Raw genomic sequence first — 7,420 nt, 5'->3', positions numbered from 1 at the left:
ACTGCATTGTTGGTGGAGTAAATCTACTTTATAAGTACAAGTTGGGAAAGGCATGTTTTGATAGCAGTTTGTCTAAAAAAGTTCGGGGCGGGGGGTGTTGTAGTGGTTTAAAAGCTGAATATAAGTCAACAGAGTGATATTTAAGTTAAAAAAGCCAAAACAAACTTGGCCTATATTATGATAGTTTCTAGGAATAAAGAGGTGATAGTCCCCTTGTATTCTGGTGAACCACATCTAGGTGTTGAAATCTGGTCCCACATCTAGGAAGGACGTTGTGTTATCAACAATAACAAGCTCTCTCTTCAAAGAATCTTGTAGTATCATTTTATGTGATTTGTAATTCAACCCCTCTTAATTCTAGTGCCTTCCCTCTATTCATTACTTCCTATTTATCCTATTTATAGCTTGCTTTCCATATATTTGTTTGCATCTTGAGTTCCCCATTAGATTATAAGCTCCTTGAAGGCAGGGACAGTCTTCTGCCTCTTTTGTATCTCTAGTGCTCAACACAGTGCTCCCAGTGAACTTTCTTTACTGGTGCTGGTCAGCACCCTCTCTACATCTTATTGTCTTAGAGAATTGGTGAGGGCATTTGGAGTTTAAGTGGTTTGTCCAAGATCTCTTGGTCAGTATGGATTAAAGGTCTGACTGGAACCCAGGTTTCTGTGAGTCCAAGTCCATGTCTCTATCTATCATGCTACACTGCCTCTCCTGACATTCATTAGCTCAAATTTAAGTTTTTGTAAGACAAATGTAATTGGTTATATTCATGTTTAAATAAAAAAAAGAGCACATTCTGAAGGTCAAAGCAAGACCATCCATCTGTCTTTTGGGACTTGGGATGACATGATTCTATAATTGGTAAGGTCTAGCTCATTCAAGTCTGAGATTCAATTCAGCATTTTAAAAATACTATTTTGGAGTCAGTGGTCATTTACTTAAGTCAACAAATATTTATTAAGCACCTACTCTGTGCCAGGAACTGTGGTAGGCACTGGGAATACAAATAAAGGCAAATTTCAGTACCTCCTTTCAAGGAGTTCACAGTCCAATGGTGAAAGACAACATGCAAACAGCTATGTAGGAACAAGATCCATACAGGATGAACCCATATGCTTTCTGAGTCCATGCTACAATAAACCAAACTTCCAATGACAAGAGACTCACTACCTCTCAAGATAGCTCATTCTACTTTCAAATAACAAATTTGTTTACAAGTTTTCGTTAAAATCAAGCCTAAGTTTTCTACTTTGAAACTTCTGCCAATGATCCTATTATTGTCCTTCAGAGCCAAACAGAATGATCTAATTCCTCTTCCTGGTAATGGCTTTTTAAATATTTGAAGACAGCTACTGAATTCTGGAACCCCTGAGTCTTCTCTTTTCCAGGTGTTTGGGGATGATGCTCTTTCAGCAGATCTTCTTAGTGCCCAGATTCAGGTTATTGACAATTTTGATTGCTATCTTCTGCATGATCTTGAGCTTTGGGTCAAATGGTATGATTTTTTTTTACATTTACTACACACTGCCAAACTCCTTTCTGAAAAGATTCTACTAGTTTGTAGTGTATCAGTAGTGAATGATGGTACCCATTTCTCTACAACTAACTTTCCAGATTTCTCTATTATTACAAGTATTTTGCTCAGAAAAATAAGTTTATTATTTTTTTCATAGAAACTAAATTTTATCCTACAATGTGGCAGGACAGGAAAGCAAATGTAAAGATGCTGATCTTCTAACTTTCCTGTCTGGTTTTAACATCTGTCTACAGAAGACCTGCTTATTAGAAAATGAATTCCCCCATGTCCAAGATTTCAGACTCTCTTTTCAGACACCTGGCAAAATAACTTTAGTATGGATGAGAGTTGATCAATCCCCATGATTTTAGTTAACATCAGTGAAAACACATTCCCCTACAATCCTGATTTCATTTCCTGATAAGCCCAATTTGGTATGTCTTCATTTATATATATTGTTGATATATGCACCTATTTTTTTTTGCACACTGCTCCCTCAGATGGTCTGGAATCAATTTTAATAATCTTTTGAACATTATTTTCTGCAAGTTCATCAGCTGACATAATAATTTGGGGAGATTTGCTTATTAAGGTTGGCAGTGATTCCGCTATGGTGTCTCCTATAGAAAATCTGGGTTGGAATGTCTGCTTCCCCACCACAGGCCATCTCTCTAGGGAGAATTGCTTGAACCTAAGAGGAAACCATCTGGCCAAACTAATTTACCACTATAACCTTATAATGTTAAATGACAGCCCTGGGGAAAGTCTTGAATAATGAATTCATTCACTCACTCATTCATTCAACAAATCTTTATTGAGTACTTCGTGCAAGGCACTGAGCTGGATTCTATAGGGGATACAAAGAAGAATTTTACTGTTTACTATTCTCTCTCTCTTTTGCTCTCTCTCTAATCAAGGGGCCAGAATTATAAACTATTTAAGAAGCATCCCCGAAAGGATGGACATCCTTGATCATTTCAAGGAATCTTTTCCTCCTTAAGCTTGTTCTGATCCTCAATGTAGCTGACCGTGAATCAACTGAAACCCTACAACCAGAACAGTGAGATTATGGAGATAAGGAGATTAAGGTGTATTAGGTCTAAGGAATAGATAGCATTCTGTTGGAGAAACTGATAGGTTGAAATGGGCCTGGACAGTCTCTTGCTTTGGAAAACAGAACTCTTAATCTCTTACTTTATACTAATAACACCATCAATGGCAACATCCTCCATGTAGATAATGCTGCACTGCTTTCATTTTTAAAATTTTTTGAAATAATATTTTATTAAAGACTATCCATGCAATAGCTAACATGAGTTTGTTGTTTTTGTTTTTCACTTACTTCCAACTGCTCATGGCCCTATTGGGGGTTTTCTTGGCAAAGATGCTAGAATCGTTTGCTATTTCCTTCTCTAGTTTGTTTTATAAATGAGGAAACTGAGGCAAATAGGGTGAAGTGACTTGCCTAGGTTCACACAGCCAGTAAGTGTCTGAGGCCAGATTTGAATTCAGGAAGATGAGTCTTCCTGACTCCAGGGCCAGCGCTCTCTCCTCTGTACCATCTAGTGTCCCTTGCTTCACTGTTTTTAAAAGATATTTTACATAATTATCTTATTTTACTCACAAGGCAAAGAACATTGTCTAGAACCCCCTCTACTTCCTGGTGTTATTTTGTAATTAGCTCTCCTGCGTACATCAGGTTCTATTTTATATTATCCTTGTTTTTGAGTAAGTTTCTTATCTCCTTTGGGCAGTTAGGCGGCACAAGGATAGAGTGCCTTGGCCTGAAGTCAGGAAGACTCATCTTCTTAAGTTCAAATCTGGTCTCAGGCACTAGCTGAGTGACCCCGGGCAAGTCACTTAACCCTGTTTGCCTCGTCCTCATCTGTAAAATGAACTGAGAAGGAAATGGCAAACCACTCCATTATCTTTGTCAAGAAAACTCCAAATACAGCCATGAAGAATTGGATGTGACTGAAATGACTGAACAACAACCTATCTTCTTTATTAGGTCATAAACTCCTTAAAGGCAAGTCCCATATAGAGATTGTCTTATTCACCTCTGTTTCTCCTTCAGTGCTTTGCATGTCATAGACACTTGGTGAATTGAATTAAGTATCAACTGTCAAGGAACACATACGGTAAGGTTGAAGAAACACACTGAGAAACTGTATTAGTATTAAATTGTAGTGATAAAGAAAGCTGGTCACAGCTGCTAAGTGAAAAATCATCCCATGTTATTCTTTTTTTCCCTTGACATTTAAATAGTCTGCCATATCATTGGTCCACTATTAATACAGACAATTTATCATGACTTCTAAAGCTAATATGACAACATATTCACAATCAGTAATGGATAGATGCCACAAGGTTATTTCTATCTAGGTTGACAGTATGCCTTTCAGAAGGTCCCAGAAATAGCTGTCTTTTTTTTTTTGTAAACAACCCAACATGCCTGTGCAACACTATTGAGATGTGCATGAGTCTTGGTAATAAATGAGGAAGCTTATAGATATAGCCAACTCACAGAACTCTGAAGGGAATGAATGTATCTGCTTCATGTCTTGACCCAGATTTGCTTGGGGAAAAGTATTGCCCTCCTCTTCCCTTCAAAAAAAGATGGAGATACATCCCCATCCATCCCATTTCACCCTTTACACCTAAATAGATTTATCTAATTCACTAAAGTTTAATCAAAATTGGGACTTTTTTTGGGGGGGAGGCTAGGAGTACAAACCATGCAAATATAGCCTTAGCATTGGGGGCAGCTAGATGGCACAGTTTATAAAATGCTAGGTCTGAAGTCAGGAAAATTTATGTTCCTAAGTTCAAATCTGGCCTCAGACACTTATTAGCTGTGTGACCCTGGGCAGGTCACTTAACCCTATTTACCTCAGTTTTCTTATTTGTAAAATGAGTTGGAATAGGAAATGGCAAACCACTCCAGTATCTTTGCCAACAAAACCCCAAATGGGGTTATAAAGAGTCAGACATGACTGAACAACAAAACATTAACATTATCTGCTCATTTAAGTTAGATTCAATTTAGCAAGTACTTTTAAGTGCCTTCTCTGTGCCAGACAAATGCGAAAAGGCAAAAGTGAAAGTCATTTCTCTCAAGGAGGTTACATTCCACTGGAGAGAACCAACAAATACACGTTTGTTTGTTTGTTTTTTTTTGTAAGAAACCAATGTTTATTTTCCATCAGCATTTTTCCAACACTATTAGAGCATCTGGGGCAAAACTTAGGACCACTCTGTGGTAGTTCCTACCCATTCAGTGGCCTCAGCAGTAGGAGCCGCAGACCAGTCCTCAGTAGCTGGCTGAGCACTCCAATCTTCGGTGGGGAACTGCTGAATGGGCACAGATGGCACCTGTACTCCCTCAGACCAATCCGCCACCTCCGGCTGAGTAGCAGTGAATTCTGGGGCAGGTGCGGTCCATTCACCCTGAAACTCTTCCTTTGTCACTGCCTTCTCAGCTGCAGCCTGCTCTTCCTCTTCAATCTCCTCTGGATCCCTGTAGAAGTAAAGATCAGGCATAACCTCCCACGGGTGTTCACGAGAGATGGTACCACGCATACGCAGGACTTCACGGGCCAGCATCCACCACATGAGACCCACTGAGTGAGCCCCCTTGCTGTTACATGGAATGGCAACATCCACATAGCGAAGTGGAGAGTCTGTGTTGCACAGTGCAATGGTTGGGAGGTTAACATAGGATGCTTCAGTAAGAGGCTGGTGATCTGCCCGAGGATCAGTGACCACCAAGAGGCGAGGCTCCCTGAAAGCTGCCTGGATCTGGTTAGTGAAGGTGCCCGGTGTGAAATGCCCAGCAATAGGTATGGCGCGAGTGGCAGCAGCAAATTTCAGAACAGCTCGCTGGCCAGTGTTCCTGGATGAGATGACACCAACAATCGGCTGGGTTTTCAATGGTAACAATGGCACGACCTGCCAGCAGAAGCTTTTCCCAAGTTCTCTTCAAGTTAATGATGTAGATGCCATCACTCTTTCTTTTGTAGATATACTGTTCCATCTGGAAGTCCAAATTGGTGCCACCCAAATGGGTTCCTGCAGCAAGAAATTTGAGGACATCCTCCTCCTTCATCTGCAAGACATCCAGGGCTCCGGACATTGTGAAAGTTTCCCTTTAAAGTTACGACGGAAACCGAGAACAACGCTGTATGGAACCCTCTTCGGGGCAGCGCGGAAAGGCACAAATACACGTTTAAGTAAACACAAAACATATATAACAAAGCGACTTAATTTGTGGGGTATTGACAGTTGGGAGAAAGGCTTTTCATAGAAGTGGGACCTGAGCTGATCTTGAAGCATGGTCAAAGTAGCCATGATACTGCCATTTAAATTATACAAATCTCACACACTGGAAGAAAACATGCTCACTTATTAGAACTCTAAAGGAAACAGAAAAATAATTGGCAAATGCTTTTGGAAATCTTAAATAAAATTCGAATTAAGGAAGCCCATAATATATTTTCCCAAAGTCCATTCTGATTTCTAGGGTTAAGTACAGCATGGGTGAAATAAAGTCAAAGGGTGAAATTATATATTCTCTATTGCATTTTCTCTACAATTTGGTAGGAATTTGCATCATGAAGTATATGATTACCTTTGTGGAACCTCAATTTCCCAGTCACTAAAATTAGAATATAATTGTACTAACTATACTAAAATGATATATTGTACTAAAATAAAAGAAGTAATAGTTGTACTAACTACCTCGCACGATTCTTGTGAGGCTCAAGTAAGATACTATACATGAAAGCAATTTGTCGTTATGAAGAACTATAGAAGTATTAACTATTATTTAAGAGAAAAACAAGATAAACTTTATGAATTATAGCAGGTCTAGCCAATCTTAGGGGAATCATTTCTAAGTGAAGTTTTTAAAGAAAGGAATGCTGCATTATTTAATAGAATAGAATAGCCTAGTTATGTAACCGAGGTTTCAAAATACAGCTATCCTGTTTCTTTTTCTGGCCTGTAAGAAGCTGAACTTTGGAAAAGACAAACTTTCATGAATTTCTTTTCATATTTGATCACAATAATTACATATACATTCATTAAGCTTTATTAAGGACATGGTATCTTGAACTGTCCAGGTTGCAAACATTCACTGCCCTTAAGTAGTTTTCAACCTTGTGGCAGAGATAGGATGCAAACACATGTATATATGCATATATGTCTACATATTTACACATACAAGGCAGCATAGAATTAAATGCCCAATCAAAGGTTGCTGTTAGTATGAAGATTTTATGAAAGTTGAAAAAACAAGTTGTGATAAGGCTGCCTTGGTCACTGATTTAATAGTTAATTTTGCAGAAAGCATCTTGCCTGGAGGTCATGCAATTGTGAGTCCTTTGCTCTACTCTCATGATAAAGAGGCAAATAACTCCCCAAAAGCCAGGAGACACCTGAGACTTTTTAAAGGAAACAAGTTCTCTGGTATATTCTGAGGCCAGCTCACATCTAATATCGATGAACCTGAATCATCAAGAAAAATTAAATTATTTCCATAACATGCTGTTTTCCAAGACAGAGAATTGTATACTACAATTTTAAAAGGCTCTTTTAAAGTTACTTTTAATTTTTATTTTTTTATTTTTTATTAAGATTTTTTTTTGTTTTTAGTTTACAACACTTAGTTCCGTATGGTTTTAAGTTCCAGATTTTCTTCCTCCCCTCCCCGCCTCCCTCCCCAAGATGGCATGGAATCCAATATATCTTCTACATATTAAAGTTACTTTTTAAAAAAGGCAATTAGAGGCCTAATTAAAAATAATCTTCAGTCATCCAGAAAATTACCTTGTCCAGAACACCTCATTGCCTGAATTCTTTGACCATTTCGGTTAAGTGACACACAGTCCCAGATACTGCAGA

General features: G+C 38.5%; 1 pseudogene; it reads right to left on the bottom strand.

Annotated features, from left to right (window-relative positions):
• Positions 1–4,762: 4,762 nt before the first annotated feature.
• LOC118831206 lies at positions 4,763–5,691 on the bottom strand (annotated as a pseudogene).
• Between the last annotated feature and the right edge of the window lie 1,729 nt (positions 5,692–7,420).

This window comes from Trichosurus vulpecula, chromosome 1 (genome assembly GCF_011100635.1).
Source record: "Trichosurus vulpecula isolate mTriVul1 chromosome 1, mTriVul1.pri, whole genome shotgun sequence".
Taxonomy (NCBI): Eukaryota; Metazoa; Chordata; class Mammalia; order Diprotodontia; family Phalangeridae; genus Trichosurus; species Trichosurus vulpecula.
Note: the sequence above shows the minus strand (reverse complement) of the source record. Positions and strands in the feature narration are given on the sequence as shown.